The sequence below is a fragment of the Loxodonta africana genome, chromosome 12, assembly GCF_030014295.1.
Source record: "Loxodonta africana isolate mLoxAfr1 chromosome 12, mLoxAfr1.hap2, whole genome shotgun sequence".
NCBI classification, from domain to species: domain Eukaryota; kingdom Metazoa; phylum Chordata; class Mammalia; order Proboscidea; family Elephantidae; genus Loxodonta; species Loxodonta africana.
In genome coordinates, this window is record NC_087353.1 from 78,649,163 (window position 1) to 78,668,249 (window position 19,087).

Here is a 19,087-nt window from a genome sequence, read left to right on the forward strand (position 1 = left end):
GACAGCATGTAGAAATCCAAAAGATTAACAATAAAATTACAGAATTAGACAACGCAATAGGAAGTCAGAGGAGCAGACTCGAGCAATTAGAATGCAGACTGGGAAATCTGGAGGACCAGGGAATTTACACCAACATAGCTGAAAAAAAATCAAATAAAAGAATTAAAAAAAAATGAAGAAACCCTAAGAATCATGTGGGACTCTATCAAGAAGGATAACTTGCGGGTGATTGGAGTCCCAGAACAGGGAGGGAGGACAGAAAACACAGAGAAAATAGATGAAGATCTCCTGACAGAAAACTTCCCTGACATCATGAAAGACGCAAGGATATCTATCCAAGAGGCTCATCGAACCCCATTTAAGACTGATCCAAAAAGAAAAACACCAAGACATATTATCATCAAACTTGCCAAAACCAAAGATAAAGAGAAAACTTTAAAAGCAGCCAGGGAGAAAAGAAAGGTCTCCTTCAAGGGAGAATCAATAAGAATAAGTTCAGACTACTCAGCAGAAACCATACAGGCAAGAAGGGAATGGGACGACATATACAGAGCACTGAAGGAGAAAAACTGCCAGCCAAGGATCATATATCCAGCAGAACTCTCTCTGAAATATGAAGGCGAAATTAAGATATTTACAGATAAACACAAGTGTAGAGAATTTGCAAAAACCAAACCAAAGCTACAAGAAATACTAAAGGATATTGTTTGGTCAGAAAACCAATAATATCAGATACCAGCACAACACAAGGTCACAAAACAGAACATCCTGATATCAACTCAAATAGGGAAATCACAAAAACAAATTAAGATTAATTAAAAAAAAAATGCTCATAACAGAATCACTGAAGTCAAGATGCAAAAGATCACAATAATCAAAAAGAGGGACTAAATACAGGTGGCGTAGAACTGCCATATGGAGAGTGATACAAGGTGATACAGAACAATACAAGTTAGGTTTTTACTTAGAAAAATAGGGGTAAATAATAAGGTAACCACAAAGAGGTATAACAACTCCATAACTCAAGATAAAAGCCAAGAAAAACACAACGACTCAACAAACATAAAGTCAAACACTACGAAAATGAGGATCTCACAATTTACTAAGAAAAACATCTCAGCACAAAAAAGTATGTGGAAAAATGAAATTGTCAACAACACACATAAAAAGGCATCAAAATGACAACACTAAACACTTATTTATCTATAATTATGCTGAATGTAAATGGACTAAATGCTCCAATAAAGAGACAGAGAGTCTCGGACTGGATAAAGAAACACGATCCGTCTATATGTTGTCTACAAGAGACACACCTTAGACTTAGAGACACAAACAAACTAAAACTCAAAGGATGGAAAAAAATATATCAAGCAAACAATAAGCAAAAAAGAAGAGGAGTAGCAATATTAATTTCTGACAAAATAGACTTTAGACTTAAATCCACCACAAAGGATAAAGAAGGACACTACATAATGATAAAAGGGACAATTGATCAGGAAGACATAACCATATTAAATATTTACGCACCCAATGACAGGGCTGCAAGGTACATAAATCTAACTTTAACAGAATTGAAAAGTGAGATAGACACCTCCACAATTATAGTAGGAGACTTCAACACACCACTTTCGGAGAAGGACAGGACATCCAGTAAGAAGCTCGATAGAGACACGGAAGACCTAATGACAACAATCAACCAACTTGACCTCATTGACTTATACAGAACTCTCCACCCAACTGCTGCAAAGTATACTTTTTTTTCTAGCGCACATGGAACATTCTCTAGAATAGATCACATACTAGGTCATAAAACTTTGCAGAGTCCAAAACATCGAAATATTACAAAGCATCTTCTCAGACTACAAGGCAATAAAACTAGAAATCAATAACAGAAAAACTAGGGAAAAGAAATCAAATACTTGGAAAATGAACAATACCCTCCTGAAAAAAGACTGGGTTATAGAAGACATCAAGGAGGGAATAAGGAAATTCATAGAAAGCAACGAGAATGAAAATACTTCCTATCAAAACCTCTGGGACACAGCAAAAGCAGTGCTCAGAGGCCAATTTATATCGATAAATGCACACATACAAAAAGAAGAAAGAGCCAAAATCAGAGAACTGTCCCTACAACTTGAACAAATAGAAAGCGAGCAACAAAAGAATCCATCAGACATCAGAAGAAAACAAATAATAAAAATTAGAGCTGAACTAAATGAATTAGAGAACAGAAAAACAATTGAAAGAATTAACAAAGCCAAAAGCTGGTTCTTTGAAAAAATTAACAAAATTGATAAAGCATTGGCTAGACTGACTAAAGAAATACAGGAAAGGAAACAAATAACCCGAATAAGGAACGAGAAGGGCCACATCATAACAGACCCAACTGAAATTAAAAGAATCATATCAGATTATTATGAAAAATTGTACTCTAACAAATTTGCAAACCTAGAAGAAATGGATGAATTCCTGGAAAAACACTACCTACCTAAACTAACACATTCAGAAGTAGAACAACTAAATAGACCCATAACAAAAAAAGAGATTGAAAAGGTAACCAAAAAACTCCCAAGAAAAAAAAGCCCTGGCCCGGGTGGCTTCACTGCAGAGTTCTACCAAACTTTCAGAGAAGAGTTAACACCACTACTACTAAAGGTATTTCAAAGCATAGAAAATGACGGAATACTACCCAACTCATTCTATGAAGCCACCATCTCCCTGATACCAAAACCAGGTAAAGACATTACAAAAAAAGAAAATTACAGACCTATATCCCTCATGAACATGGATGCAAAAATCCTCAACAAAATTCTAGCCAATAGAATTCAACAACATATCAAAAAAATAATTTGCCACGATCAAGTGGGATTTATACCAGGTATGCAAGGCTGGTTTAATACCAGAAAAACTATTAAGGTAATCCACCACATAAATAAAACAAAAGACAAAAACCACATGATCTTATTAATTGATGCAGAAAAGGCATTTGACAAAGTCCAACACCCATTTATGATAAAAACTCTCACCAAAATAGGAATTGAAGGAAAATTCCTCAACATAATAAAGGGCATCTATGCAAAGCCAACAGCCAACATCATTCTAAATGGAGAGAGCCTGAAAGCATTTCCCTTGAGAACAGGAACCAGACAAGGATGCCCTTTATCACCGCTCTTATACAACATCATGCTAGAAGTCCTAGCCAGGGCAGTTAGGCTAGACAAAGAAATAAAGGGCATCCGGACTGGCAAGGAGGAAGTAAAATTATCTCTATTTGCAGGTGACATGATCTTATACACAAAAAACCCTAAGGAATCCTCCAGAAAACTACTGAAACTAATAGAAGAGTTTGGTAGAGTCTCAGGTTATAAGATAAACATACAAAAATCACTTGGGTTCCTCTACATCAACAAAAAGAACACCGAAGAGGAAATAACCAAATCAATACCATTCACAGTAGCCCCCAAGAAGATAAAATACTTAGGAATAAATCTCACCAAGGATGTAAAAGACCTATACAAAGAAAACTACAAAGCTCTACTACAAGAAATTCAAAAGGACATACTTAAGTGGAAAAACATACCTTGCTCATGGATAGGAAGACTTAACATAGTGAAAATGTCTATTCTACCAAAAGCCATCTATACATACAATGCACTTCCAATCCAAATTCCAATGTCATTTTTTAAGGTGATAGAGAAACAAATCACCAATTTCATATGGAAGGGAAAGAAGCCTCGGATAAACAAAGCATTACTGAAAAAGAAGAAGAAAGTGGGAGGCCTCACTCTACCTGATTTCAGAACCTATTATACAGCCACAGTAGTCAAAACAGCCTGGTACTGGTACAACAACAGATACATAGACCAATGGAACAGAATTGAGAACCCAGATATAAATCCATCCATGTATGAGCAGCTGATATTTGACAAAGGTCCAGTGTCAGTTAATTGGGGAAAAGATAGTCTTTTTAACAAATGGTGCTGGCATAACTGGATATCCATTTGCAAAAAAATGAAACAGGACCCATACCTCACACCATGCACAAAAACTAACTCCAAGTGGATCAAAGACCTAAACATAAAGACTAAAACGATAAAGATCATGGAAGAAAAAATAGGGACAACGTTAGGAGCCCTAATACAAGGCATAAACAGAATACAAAACATTACCAAAAATGATGAAGAGAAATCCGATAACTGGGAGCTCCTAAAAATCAAACACCTATGCTCATCTAAAGACTTCACCAAAAGAGTAAAAAGACCACCTACAGACTGGGAAAGAATTTTCAGCTATGACATCTCCAACCAGCGCCTGATCTCTAAAATCTATATGATTCTGTCAAAACTCAACCACAAAAAGACAAACAACCCAATCAAGAAGTGGGCAAAGGATATGAACACACACTTCACTAAAGAAGATATTCGGGCAGGATGCTCTCTATCATTAGCCATTAGAGAAATGCAGATTAAAACTACGATGAGATTCCATCTCACTCCAACAAGGCCGGCATTAATCGAAAAAACACAAAATAATAAATGTTGGAGAGACTGCAGAGAGATTGGAACTCTTATACACTGCTGGTGGGAATGTAAAATGGTACAACCACTTTGGAAATCTATCTGGCGTTATCTTAAACAGTTAGAAATAGAACTACTATACAACCCAGAAATCCCACTCCTCGGAATATACCCTAGAGAAACAAGAGCCTTCACACAAACAGATATATGCACACCCATGTTTATTGCAGCTCTGTTTACAATAGCAAAAAGTTGGAAGCAACCAAGGTGTCCATCAACGGATGAATGGGTAAATAAATTGTGGTATATTCACACAATGGAATACTATGCATCGATAAAGAACAGTGACAAATCTGTGAAACATTTCATGACATGGAGGAACCTGGAAGGCATTATGCTGAGCGAAATCAGTCAGAGGCAAAAGGACAAATATTGCATAAGACCACTATTATAAGATCTTGAGAAACAGTATAAACTGAGAAGAACACATACTTTTGTGGTTACGAGGCGGGGAGGGAGGGAGGGAGAGGGTTTTTTACTGATTAATTAGCAGATAAGAACTGCTTTAGGTGAAAGGAAGGACAACACTCAATACATGGAAGGTCAGCTCATCTGGACTGGACTGGACCAAAAGCAAAGACGTTTCCGGGATAAACTGAATACTTCAAATGTCAGCGGAGCAAGGGTTGGGGTTTGGGAACCAGGGTTTAAGGGGACTTCTAAGTCAATTGGCAAAATAATTCTATTATGAAAACATTCTGCATCCCACTTTGAAATGTGGCGTCTGGGGTCTTAAATGCTAACAAGCGGCCAGCTAAGATGCATCAATTGGTCTCAACCCACCTGGAGCAAAGGAGAATGAAGAACATCAAGGTCACACGACAACTAAGAGCCCAAGAGACAGAAAGGGCCACATGAACCAGAGACCTACATTATCCTGAGACCAGAAGAACTAGTTGGTGCCCGGCCACAATCGATGACTGCCCTCGCAGGGAGCACAATAGAGAACCCCTGAGGGAGCAGGAGATCAGTGGGATGCAGACCCCAAATTCTCATAAAAAGACCATACTTAATGGTCTGGCTGTGACTGGAGGAATCCCGGCGGTCATGGTCCCCAAACCTTCTGTTGGCACAGGACGGGAACCATCCCCGAAGACAATTCATCAGACATGAAAGGGACTGGACAGTGGGTGGGAGAGAGATGCTGATGAGGATTGAGCTGATTATATCAGGTGGACACTTGAGACTGTGTTGGCATCTCCTGTCTGGAGGGGGGATGGGAGGATAGAGAGAGTTGGAGGCTGGCAGAGTTTTCATGAAAGGAGAGACTGGAAGGGCTGACTCATTGGGGGGAGAGCGGGTGGGAGTAAGGAGTAAGATGTATATTAACTTATATGTGACAGACTGACTTGATTTGTAAATGTTCACTTGAAGCTCAATAAAAGTTAATAAAAAAAAAAGTTTTAACCATCATAAGCAAAAGTATCCATAAAATCATTCTTTTGATGGGTTTCACTTTTTCTAACACAATTAAAATATTTAACCATTAAAATAAAAAAAACATTCTATTGTGTATCATATGAAAATCACTCTGTGTATTACCAGGAGTACATACGCTGTACTTCGGGAAAGACTGTCGGAGGTTGTCTTAGTCATCTAGTGCTGCTATAACAGAAATACTGCAAGTGGATGGTTTTAACAAACAAATTTATTCTCTCACAGTCCAGGAGGCTAGAAGTCCGAATTCAGAGCGCTGGCTCTAGGGAAAAACTTCCTCTGTCCGTCAGCTCTGAAGGTAGGTTCTTGTCTCTTCTGAGCTTCTGACTCTGTAGCTTGGCATTCCTCTTCCCCCATCTCTGCTTCTTTCAATTGCTTGTTTAATCTCTTTTATATCTCAAAAGAGTTTGACTCAAGACACACCCTCCACTAATTCTGCCTCATGTTAACAGAACAAAGACAGCCCATTCCCAATTGGGATTATAACTACAGGCATAGAGGTTAGAATTTATAACACACATTTTTGGGGGGGATGCAATTCAATCCATAACAGAGGTAAAGGAAGTCACTGAAGATTTTTAAGCAGGGGAGAGACATGATTTGATTTTTGTTTTAGAACATCCTGGCAGTGGTATAAGTAAAGAACTGGAGAGGGTGAAAATGAAGGCTTAGTTACTAATTGCCTCAGATTTGGAAAATAATATTGGAATCATTATTCTTTGTCCTTGAGTGTAGAGAATGTGACCCAGCTGGAGCTGGGCTCACAAGGGCTCACAAGGGCTTACAAGGACACATCAGCTGGGCCCTGAGATAAAGACAATAAACAAACAAGCAAACAAAAAAAGCCAAACCCAGTGCCCTCTAGTCGATTCCGACTCGTAGCAACCCTATAGGACAGAGTAGAACTGCCCCATAGAGTTTCCAAGGAGCACCTAGCGGATTTGAACTGCTGACCCTTTGATTAGCAGCCATAGTACTCAACCACTATGCCACCAAGGCTTCCAATAAAGACGATAGATAGGATAATCTTGGAAATTATCTTTTAGGGAAGAAAGATATCTTTTAGGGAAACTTTTACATAAACCAATCAAGCAGAACACAAAAGACCTTCCACTCTTTATCCATTGCCATTAGCATTTAGTGAGTAGAAAATCACTGGGCCAACATGAAGACCCTCCTGACTGTCGTTACTGAAACCTGTACCAACGATTGTTAAGAAAGATGATTCAAAACGTAAGATCACAATTTCTAGACAATCTGTGAAAAGGTGAAAGAGTTTCAATGATTCTACCCATTCTGTGATGTTAGTATGTACTGGTAATGCTGTAACCTTCCTCAGATTAGGGCAGACGTTAGCTCAGGCGTCATGCTTGTCCGCTTCCCACTTTTTCCTTTTTGATTATATGCCAGATAAAACCTACTTTTTGCTTTACTAAACTTTATGATGTGTGTTTCCCTACAACACCTACTATGTACCAAGTACTCGGAATTCGAAGGTGAATAAAAGAAGGCTGCTGGCACTAAGGAGGCTGCAGTCTAGTAAAGGAGACAGATATGAGGGCGAATCATGGCAGCTCAGGGTAGTAGGTGCTACGATTAGAAGTTACAGGATATGATGGAGACTAGAAGGAGGGCACGATCAGCACCACCTTGAGGACCAAGTCAGAGAAGACCTTATTGAGCAGAAAATGCTTCAGCCAGGATTCAGTAGAGGGGTTAATTGAAGTTAATTTTCTCTGTTAATCCTAGCCTCCTTATAAAGAGTGGGTGCTGTTGCTCTTGCCAGAGACACTGATACTGAGGTACAGAGAGGTCAGGGAACTTGTTGGAGGTCTCACAGTCAGTAAGTGGCATGACTAGAATTCAGACCCAGGGCTTCGTGACTCCAAAACTCACTCCTTTCTGCTGTGATGCCTTCCTGAAATTGCGAGGTACCAGGAGACTTGAGTTCTAGAAGAGGCATGACCACCAACTTGCTATGTGACTTTGGGAAGTTACTTTCTCTCTCTAGGCACCAACTTCTAGGGCAAATTAAGGAGCTTGGATGAGACATCTCTAGGCCCCTTCTAGCTCTCTGAGTTTAAGAATGCCTCTGCCTTGGAAGGCATTGGCCAAAGGGTAGCACAGTGTTCCAGTGGCCAGGAATCCCGGGCCACCTCTTCTACTTGGATGGTCTGCTTCAAGGTGGGGTGAGTCTCTCTTGGCCATTCAGTGCTCTGAGGATCTTCCTTTCCCTTTCTGTGAGAGGCATTAGAGAAAGCTCCAGGCATGAGGCAGAAGTAGACAGCCCTTCTTTTGCACAGTAGTATGACTCCCATAGCAATTCCAGAATTCCCGGGGTCAATTCAGTAGAACCCTTTGGATCAAAAAAAAATATTTGGCCCGACGAAAGGTCACAGCTCAAAGGGATCTCAGAGATCATCTTGACTAACCCCTTCATTTTACAGATGAGGAAACTGAGGCATGGAGTGGATTAGCAACAGAGCTAGAGCTCAAGTACAGGTTCTATTCATTCATTTATTCTCTCAATAAAAAAAAGGTAGACTGCCTTTTCTGATGGAGGGGGAGAGAGACTTGAAAATCAGCAATTACAGGTGGCAAGTGTTATGTAGAGTTCTCTTGATTTCCAACCCAGTGTTTTTCCATAGAGCTTAGAGGCACCCAGGGAAGAGGAATAGCATGTGCAAAGCATGGCCATATGAAATGATCCAGCATTCATTCAGTGTTTACTGAACGCTACTATATGCCAAGTCCTGCTCTAAACCCAACACCAGAGAGATAAAGGATGCAGCCCCCACTTTCAATAAGCTTCACAGTCAATTATAGTGAAAATCTTAATGCTGTGTGTTCGGTGCTATTAATAGAAGTAAGTGTGGGGTGCCGTGGGAGTGTGCCTTGGTTGAGCATCTAATTCAAATTGGGTCCAGAAGACTTCTTAGAGGGAATGCTCTGTCAGATGAATTTTGAAAATGTGATAGTTTGTGCAGGCTCACAGAGGCATGAGACAGTGTGACATGCTTGAAGGGACTGCACGTAGTTTAGTAGAGTTTGGGAAGTACAGACTTGACCTTCAAAGGGACAGATTATTAGTATTAAGCCCAGAAGTAATAGCACCAGATCTGCCTTTTAAAAGATCACCCTGCATGGTTCGAAGGGAGATTAGCTGAGATGCAGAGAGAGAAGAACAGTCAGAAGGCTAATGAAGTGATTTTATGCAAGAAATGCTGGTGTGTGCCTGAGCGAAGGAGATTGTAATATGAAAGGCACAGAGGTGACTGACATGAACAATATTAAGGAGTTAGAATCAACAGGATGTGGTGACACTTGGATACGGAGGCATGACTCACAATTGGGTAATTGTAAAGAAATGACGATATCAAAGGAGTGAATGTGGACTGTTCTGGATGGCATTTCTTCTGTAGAATTTGAAGGAACTCTCAGTCTCAGCTTTTCCATCGACTAAACCAAAAAACCCATACCCATAGCCATAGCCATCGAGTTGTATCTGACTCATAGTGACCCTGTAGCACAGAGTAGAACTGCCCCGTAGAGTTTCCAAGGAGCACCTGGTGGATTGAAACTGCCAACTTTTTGGTTAGTAGCTGTAGCTCTTAGCCACTACGCCACCAGGGTTTCTGTTGACTAGGTGGGTGTTTTTCATTTGCACTGGGGAGGTTGATGGAAGTTCTGTAACGTTAAAAGCCTCAGGCAAAGCTATAGTAGAAAACCATGGATGACTGAAGAGGAACAGGGTCTGGGACAGAAAAAGCTCAAAGCCTCATGTCTTCTGTGATAGCTTATTCACTGTTAGAGGTGGGGAAAGCAATTAGGGAAGAAGGAATGTGCTTAATTTGTACCTCCCTGAATTTCCTTTAATAATGTTATTGTTAGCTGCTGTAGAATTGACTCCAACGCATGGAGACTTTATGTACAACAGAATGAAATATTGCCTGGTCCTGTATCACCCTCATAATTGTTAGCACATTTGAGTCCATCGTTTGGCTATTGTGCCAATCTATCTCACTGAGGGTCTCCCACGCCCTCATTGACTCTCTTCTTCACCAATCATGATGTCCTCTTCTAGTGATTTATCCCTCCCGATGATGTGCCCAAAGAAAGCGAGTCAGACATTGCTCTGTTGTGACCTATAGGATTTTCACTGGCTAATTTTTGGAAATAGATAGCTAGGCCCTTCCTCCTACTTGTTTTAGTCTGGAAGCTCTGCTGAAACCTGTCCACCACAGGCGACCCTACTGGTATTTGAAATACCGGTGGCATAGCTTCCGGCATCATAGCAACATGCAAGCCACCAGAGTTTGACAAACTGACAAATGGGCCCTAAACTAATGATTCTTAGCTGTGTTGCATATTAAAATCACTTGGAGTTTGAAAAAAAAAATCCTGATGTCCAGGTCACACCTGAAGAATAGAAACATACCTAGACCAGTTAAATCAGAACCTCTGCAGGTGAGATCTAGGTGTCAGTATTTTTTAAAGCTCCCAGCTTATCCCACTGTGTAGCCAGTGTCAAGAACCTAGAGGTTTACTTCCTTGGAAACAGATGCTCTAGGAACTAATTCTTGTTGGCTCGGGTGGAGGCACATTGGCAACCAGACATGTTGGCAAACCAGTTTCATGGTACTGTAAACAGTTTTAGAGGCATGTTAACTCATTCAGGCCACTCATGTGTCACTTATCTTTCAGTGATGATTTAATATTTGGCATTTGGTGGCCCTGCATAGTTAATGCTAACCTGAAAGGGTCTGACTGAAGTCCAAAGGCTAACTGTAGACTCAGCAGGACATGATTGGATGAGCAGAGAGTGCTCAGAGGTTCACGAGAGCAAAAACTTTAGTAAAACCTGTCTATCTGAAATATATTTCATTCTTGCCAGTTTTTTAATATCTAATTATTATTTTACTGTTACAATATGCGGAACTATATATTCTCTCCCCTCCCCCCCGCCGCCATTTTTGAAGTGGTTTCTGATTTCTTGTTACCACAAAAAAAATAAAAACCAAAAATCATTTGCTGTGGAGTCAATTCCAACTCATGGCAACCTCATATGTTTAAGAGTAGAACAGTTCCCTCGGGTTCTTTTTTTTTTAATTTTTATTGCGCTTTAAGTGAAAGTTTACAAAACAACTCAGCCTCTCATACAAAAACTTATATACACGTTGGATACAGTCCTAGTTGGTCTCCCTCCAATGAGACAGCACACTCCTTCTCTCCACTCTCTATTTTCGTGTCCATTCAGCCAGCTTCTGACACCTTCTGCCCTCCCATCTCCCCTCCAGACAGGAGCTGCCCGCATAGTCTCATGTGTCTACTGTATCCAAGAAGCTCAGTCCTTGCCAGTATCATTTTCTATCCCATAATCCAGTCCAATCCATGTGTGAAGAGCTCGCTTTGGGAATGGTTCCTGTCCTGGGCTAACAGAAAGCCTGGGGACCATGACCTCTGGGGTCCCTCTAGTTTCAATCAGACCAGTAAGACTAGTCTTTTTATGAGAATTTGGGGTCTGCATCCCACTGCTTTCCTGCTCCTTCAGGGGTTCTCTGTTGTGTTCTCTGTCAGGGCAGTCATCGGTTATAGCTGGGTCTCAGGCTGATGTAGTCTCTGATTTATGTGTCCCTTTTATAGGGTTGCTATGAGTCAGAATTGACTCTACAGCAGTGGGTTTTCTGTCTCTTGGACTCATACTTACCTTGTGTCTTTGGTATTCTTCATTCTTCTTTGGTCCAGGTGGGCTGAGACCAATTGATGCATCTTAGATGGCCGCTTGCGAGCATTTAAGACCCCAGCCATCACTCTCCAAAGTGGGATGCAGAATGTTTTCTTAATAGATTTTATTATGCCAATTGAACTAGATGTCTCCTGAAACCATGGTCCCCAAACCCCCACCCCTGCTATGCTGGCCTTCGAAGCATTCAGTTTATTCAGGAAACTTCTTTGCTTTCGGCTTAGTCCAGTTGTGCTGACCTGTCCTGTATTGTTTTGTCTTTCCCTTCACCTAAAATACTTCTTGTCTGCTATCTAATTAGGGAATACCCCTCTATCTCTCTCCCTCCTCCCTCTTGTAACCATCAAAGAATATTTTCTTCTCTGTTTAAACTATTTCTTGAGTTCTTATAACAGTGGTCTCATACAATATTTGTCCTTTTGCAACTGACTAATTTCACTCAGCATAATGCCTTCCAGATTCCTCCATGTTATGAAATGTTTCACAGATTCATCATTGTTCTTTATTGATGCATGGAATTCTATTATGTGAATATACCATAATTTATCCATTCACCCTTCTATTGGGCACCTTGGTTGCTTCCATCTTTTTGCTATTATAACGATGCTGCAATGAACATGCATGTGCATATATGTGTTCGTGTAAAGGCTCTTATTTCTCTAGGATACATTCCAAGGAGTGAGATTGCTGGATCATATGGTAGTTCTAGTTCTAGCTTTTTAAGGAAGCACCAAATCGATTTCCAAAGTGGTCGTACCATTTTACATTCCCACCAGCAGTGTATAAGGTGTTCCAGTCTCTCCACAGCCTCTCCAACATTTATTATTTTGTGTTTTTTGGATTAATGCCAGCCTTATTGGAGTGAGATGAAATCTCATTGTAGTTTTGATTTGCATTTCTCTAATGGCTAATGATCTTAAGCACTTCCTCATGTGTCTGTTACCTACCTGAATGTCTTCTTTAGTGAAGTGCCTGTTCATATCCTTTGCCCATTTTTTAATTGGGTTATTTGTCTCTTTGTTGTTGAGTGTTTGCAGTATCATGTAGATTTTAGAGATCAGATGCTGATCGGAAATGTCATAGCTAAAAGCTTTTTCCCCATCTGTAGGTCATCTTTTTACTCTTTTGGTGAAGTCTTTGGATGAGCGTAGGTGTTTGATTTTCAGGAGCTCCCAGTTATCCAGTTTTTCTTCTGATGTTTATGCATTGTTAGTAATGTTTTGTATACTGTTTATGCCATGTATTAGGGCTCCTAGTATTGTCCCTATTTTTTCTTTCATGATCTTTATCATTTTAGATTTTATATTTAGGTCTTTGATCCATTTTGAGTTAGTTTTTCTGCATGGTGTGAGTCCCTCAGGTTTTTGGTGACTGATTTTTTGGAAGTAGGTTTCCAGACCTTTCTTCTGAGGTGCCTGTGAGTGGACTTGAACCACCAACCTCTCAATTCACAGCCAAGTGCTTAACCATTTATACCACTCAGGGACACACTGTGAATCCTTGATAGAGCTAGAGAGATGTTGGTTCTGCAGGACTGATTATTTTACTAAATTTAATAAACCTATTTTCTTCCCAGTGACCCAAAGATATATTATTCAGCAGCCAGTAAATGTAACAGTCAAGCTTGTTGTTTACTGGAGATTCTTAACGGAGGTACTTAGGCAGGAAAATCAACGTGCGATCTTTTCTAATATAGGAGATAATGTACTTCATGCAGCAATGTTAGAAATGGATTATCTTAATTACCTTACACCTGCATTTCCTCTTAAAAAGCTGCAACAAAGCCCGAATTTTGCACAAAAAATAAACAATGGCAATTATAGAAAAAGGGCTACTCCTTCTATTTGGCCAATCAAGCTTGCTTGCATTCTTTCTTCAGCAAACGTTTATGGAGTACCTACTTGGTGTCAGCACTGAGCTGGGAGCTAGGATACAAAGAATGATAAAACATGATTGCTTCCTGCCCTTGAAGAGGTGTTAGTGGGTGAGGCAGGTGGGCAAGTTCAACACCATGAGCCAAGTCTAGAGGTTGAGATTAAGCACAGGGTACAAGAGGAATAGAAACATGGCACACGGCTGCTTGTTACCAGATGCAGTACACTGACTCCATGCGACAGCAACTGTTATATATCCCACAAGGCAAAGTAGAATTGCCCCATAGGGTTTCCAAGACTGTAATCTTCATGGAAGCAGACTGCCACACCTCTCCTGCAAAGTGGCTGATGGGTTCAAACTGCCAACCTTTTGGTTAGCAGCCAAGTCCTTAACCACTATGTCACCAGGGGTCCTTCACTGTTGTATTAAAAAAAAACCCTATTGCTGTTGAGTCGATTCCAACTCATAGCGACCCTGTAGGACAGGGTAGAACTGCCCCATAGAGTTTCCAAGGAGCACCTGGTGGATTTGAACTGCTGGTTAGCAGCCATAGCACTTAACCACCACACCACCAGGGCTTCTTCACTGTTATATAGTCCTGGTCAAATTCTTGCTGCTTGATAGAAGAGTCTGGAATCGAAAGACACATTTTCACCAGTGGTTAAAGTCTGTCAATTTATTTGTTGAATTATATAGTGCAACCTGTTGATCCTTTACAGGAAACCTAGATAGAAACCATTACTTAAAAAAAAAAAAAAAAGTCCTCTATGGTCAATCTACTATACGCATAACCATGTTTTTAAAAGTCACGTAAGTAGCATTTCTTTTGCCTGAAGGCCTCGCAGTAGATTCTTTCAACACTATATTTGCAATACAAGCTCAGAAAGTGACATAGTAAACAATACTGTCTTGAACTCCAGCAAAGACAAGGAAAAACCAAACCTGTTGCCATCAAATCAATTCTGACTCATAACAACCCTACAGAAGCAGCCCTAAAGTGAATGGCTTCAAGACGAATAATCCCCAAAATTAAAAAACAAAAAAAACCCTCAAGGCTTTGTCTTTTAAGTCATGAAAATATTCTTGGGTTTTATGTAGCCAACAATTGAAATAAATTTTAAAACTGCTTTTGAAAACAAGTACTTTTCATAGAGATTTTACTATAGCAGCAGCTCGTTTGTTCTCATGGCCACAAATCTCTGCTGTTTACTTCATAACGTCTGTTTCTACTTAGTGTTAAAGATTAGGCTACCTAGGAAGACATGAGCTAATCTTACTTATTATGCTTGGTGCTGGTGGATTTTATCCTTCCAAAGCATCAATCCTATATCATACGATTGAATTACGCTGTAGTCAGAAATGGTTATTGTAAATTTGTTTATTAATGTTTTTTCATATTCTTGACCTATGAGGCCACTGAAGTCTATAGAAGCTTGAAAAGGAAAACAAAGAAACAAAAACTCAAAACAACCCTCCTCGGAAGAATTCATACAACTACTATGGAATCATTAGAAGAGCTAGAAATAGCCAATAGTTGGAACACTCCATATATTCAGAACCTCAAATTCAGTACTTTCCTGAGACACAAATTTCTCCTCCCTGAAACTCCCCTTTCCTGGAAGAAAAAAAGCACTGCCTATTTGGGAAGATAGAATTGAAAACACATACAAAGTATTACAGTTGCGAAGAGCTGTGTACATATAAGCATGTACATTTGTTGGGGCTGCTAGAATGAATAGTGGAATGAACAAAGGTTAGTCTTTTTTTATTTTTTGTAATTTTTATTGTGCTTTAAGTGAAAGTTTACAAATCAAGTCAGTCTCTCACACAAAAACTTATATACACCTTGCTACATTCTCCCAATTACTCTTCCCCTAATGAGACAGCCCGCTCTCTCCCTCCACTCTCTCTTTTCATATCCATTTCGCCACCTTCTAACCCCCTCTACCCTCTCATCTCCCGTCCAGGCAGGAGATACCAACATAGCCTCAAGTGTCCACCTGAACCAATAAGCAACATCGTGACAGAGAAAAGATTAAAGTTGTCAAAGATTTCATTTTACTTGGATCCACAATTGACACCCATGGAAACAGCAGTTAATAAATCAAAAGATGCATTGCATTGGGCAAATCTGCTGCAAAAGACCTCTTTAAAGTGTTGAAAATCAAAGCTGTCACCCTGAAGACTAAGTTGCACCTGACTCAAGCCACGGAGTTTTCAATTGCCTCATACACATGCGAAATCTGGACAATGAATAAGGAGACCCAAGAAATGATGCCTTTGAACTATGGTGTTGGCACAGAATATTGAATATACCATGGACTACTGGAAGAACGAACAAATATGTTTTGGAAGAAATACAGCCAGAAAGCACCTTAGAAGCAAGGATGGTGAGAAGCAAGGACAGCAAGACAATGTCTTACATACTTCGGACATGTTATCAGGAGAGGCCAGTGCCTGGAGGACATCATGCTTGGTGAAGTAGAAGGTCAGGAAAAAAGAGGAAGACCCTCGAAAAGATGGATGGACACAGTGGCAGCAATGATAAGCTCGAACATAAAAGCAATTTTGAGGATGGCACATGACCAGGCAATGTTTCATTCTGTTGTACATAGGGTCGCTATGAGTCAGACGCCACTTCATGGCACCTAACAACAACAAGAAATGAGAAAATACCTTTCTATTTTTGTGGTTGCAACAGTTCATGGGAACTCAGGTTTTCTGGGCCCTAATTCAAAAGAAGGAGGCCCAGCGGCTCAGTGGTTAAGTGCTCAGGTGTTAACCAAAAGATGTGGGAGTCTGCTTTCAAAAATGGAAACCCTATGGGACAGTTCCACCTGGTCCTATAAGATCATTATGAGTCAGAATGGACCTGATGGCACACAATAACAACAAAAATTCAAAAGAGACTGTACTACCATGTAAGCCTTGGTTAGGGGTCTTTGGCCACATAAAGGAACTAATTTTACCACACCAGATCATACCCTAGACCAGCTAAATCAGAACCTCTAGGAGTGAGACCTAGGCATCTGTATTATATTAAATATATTTATGTCTATTGCCTCTTTATGTCCTCTAGAATGTAAGTTTCTTGAGGGCAGGAATCATTGATTTGTTCACTCCGCATCTCAAGCACCTAATGCAAGAGTTGCTCAGTGAATATTTGTCAAATGAATGAAAGTGTAAACAGGGATTAGGAATTATTTTTCTATCAAAAGTTCATTAAAAAAATGTTGTTAAGGTTGGAACTGAGAGGTGAAGAGATTCTGAAAGCGTAAAAGCCTAAGTAGGTTAGTTCATATCCCAGTGGAGTGGATGTAATATGAGCTGAGACAGAAATTCTCTAAAGTTGCAGACATCTCTCCCAGATTAGAATAACATTTAGGAAAAAAAAAAAAAGGAAATCTTAAGAAAGGAAATCTTTGAGTATCCTGAAATGATTCAGTGACGTAGCAGAGAAATCCTCTCTACTTTGGAGAGTATCAAAATGGTTAGCAGCTTCAGTAATAACAGCATAAGCCTGTAAGTGTTGAGTCTTAGACCACAACACGGTCATTATCAAATTGGTGTACTCATTTTGATGTTCATTCCCCTGCCTGCCCTTGAACTTCCAGCCTAAGGATTTCTTTCTGTGGCGTGCTCAAACAAGGCTTTGCCTCTGCTGATTTTCACAGGTGTTCCCTATGCCCCTCTTGCCATGGAAAAAAGAGAAAAAGATAATTCATTCTTGGAGATTGAAAATCTCCCAGAGAGAGCCCCTGGCAGCTGAAATCCAATTTCTTGATACTTCTGAAACTAGAATGTGCTATAACTACAGAATGTCGATGGCTAATAGGCTCCTGCTGCTAACCAAACACTCAGACGTAAAGCACCGACCGGGAGGGGTGCCTCGGCCAAGCAGAAGCCAGTCTTTTCACGAGACACTGGCCTTCTGAGCGCATATTGTAGTAATTCTGTGACAAGCGGCTCATGGCTGTGGCTCTGTGGTTTTTTTTCCCCTGTAAAGGTCTGATTAGGCCACTTTCTTACTTCTTTGTATTTGAGACTTGTACTTTATGCTGCTTCAAAGTACAGCTTGGATTTCCATTACCTTTTGGTGTCTTGCACCCATTGTCAGTCCAGTTCTCCTGTCTGGTCCATTTTGTGGTTCCAATCAGTGAACAAAGATGACAAGGAAGCATCAGGCTTGTGAGCACCTGCAACATCTGCAGCATCAAGTTCAAAAGTACAATCAAGCCCTTGTCTTCTTGTTTTTGACATCTGCGTCCTGCTGCTTCAAACCTCCTATTGGTAGTCGCCACTTAGCAATCACTGAATCCTTTCCTTATAGTGGTCAGAGACACTCAATTTATAGTAATTTGGATTTCTTTTTTTTTTTTTTTTTTTTACCACTTGGAAAGGTACATTATTCAGGCCATTTTTGGCTGCAAGCAGGGACAGATAACCCAATGTCTTAGACATCTAGTGCTGCTATAATAGAAATACCACAAGTGGGTGGCTTTAACAAAGAGAAATTTATTTCTTCACAGTAATGCAGGCTAAAAGTCCAAATTCAGGGTGTCAGCTCCACGGGAAGGATTTCTCTCTCTGTCGGCCTTCTCATCAATCTTCCCCCAGACTAGGGGCTTCTTTGCCCAGGAACCTGGGGTCCAAAGGGCATGTTCTGCTCCCAGCACTGATTTCTTGGTGGTATGAGGTCCTCCTGTCTCTCTGCTCAATCCTTTCTTTTATATCTGAAGAGATTGCCTCAAGACACAATCTAATCCTGTAGGTTGAGTCCTGCCTCACTAATACAACTGCCACACATCCTTCTTCATTAGCATCATAGAGACAGAATTTACAACATTCAGGAAAATCACACAATACCTGGAATCATGGCCCAGCCAAGAAGATAACACACATTTTTGGGGGCGGGCATAGTTCAATCCATGGCACCCAGCAAGCAAGATGAGCACAGGCTTATCTGTGCTTACGTACTAACCTGTAGTGCACAATTTCATGTGTTTTTCATCACATCAACCAAAAAACCAAACCCACTGCCATTGAGTCGATTCCAACTCCTGGCGACCCTATAGAGCAGAGTAGAACTGCCCCATAGAGTTTCCAAGGAGCACCTAGCGGATTCGAACTGCTGACCTTTCGGTTAGCAGCAGTAGCACTTAACCACTACGCCACCAAGGCTTCCTCATCACATCAAAGATGTGGTGAAATTGTGCATTGCAGATTAATAAGTAAACACAATTGAGCCTGTGACTACCTTGCTGACTGTAAGCCTATGTGTACCTTGCTTACCGGTTAATCTGCCCTTGGCTGCAAGTAACAGAAATTCAGTGCTGGCTCATATCATGAAAAGTCAGACACTGCAGTGATGCCAGGAACTTGTTTATGTCTTTCCCTCTGTGTTGGGTGCAAGCTCTTACCACATAGCAGCAAGTTAGCTCCAGGTTAACCTAAA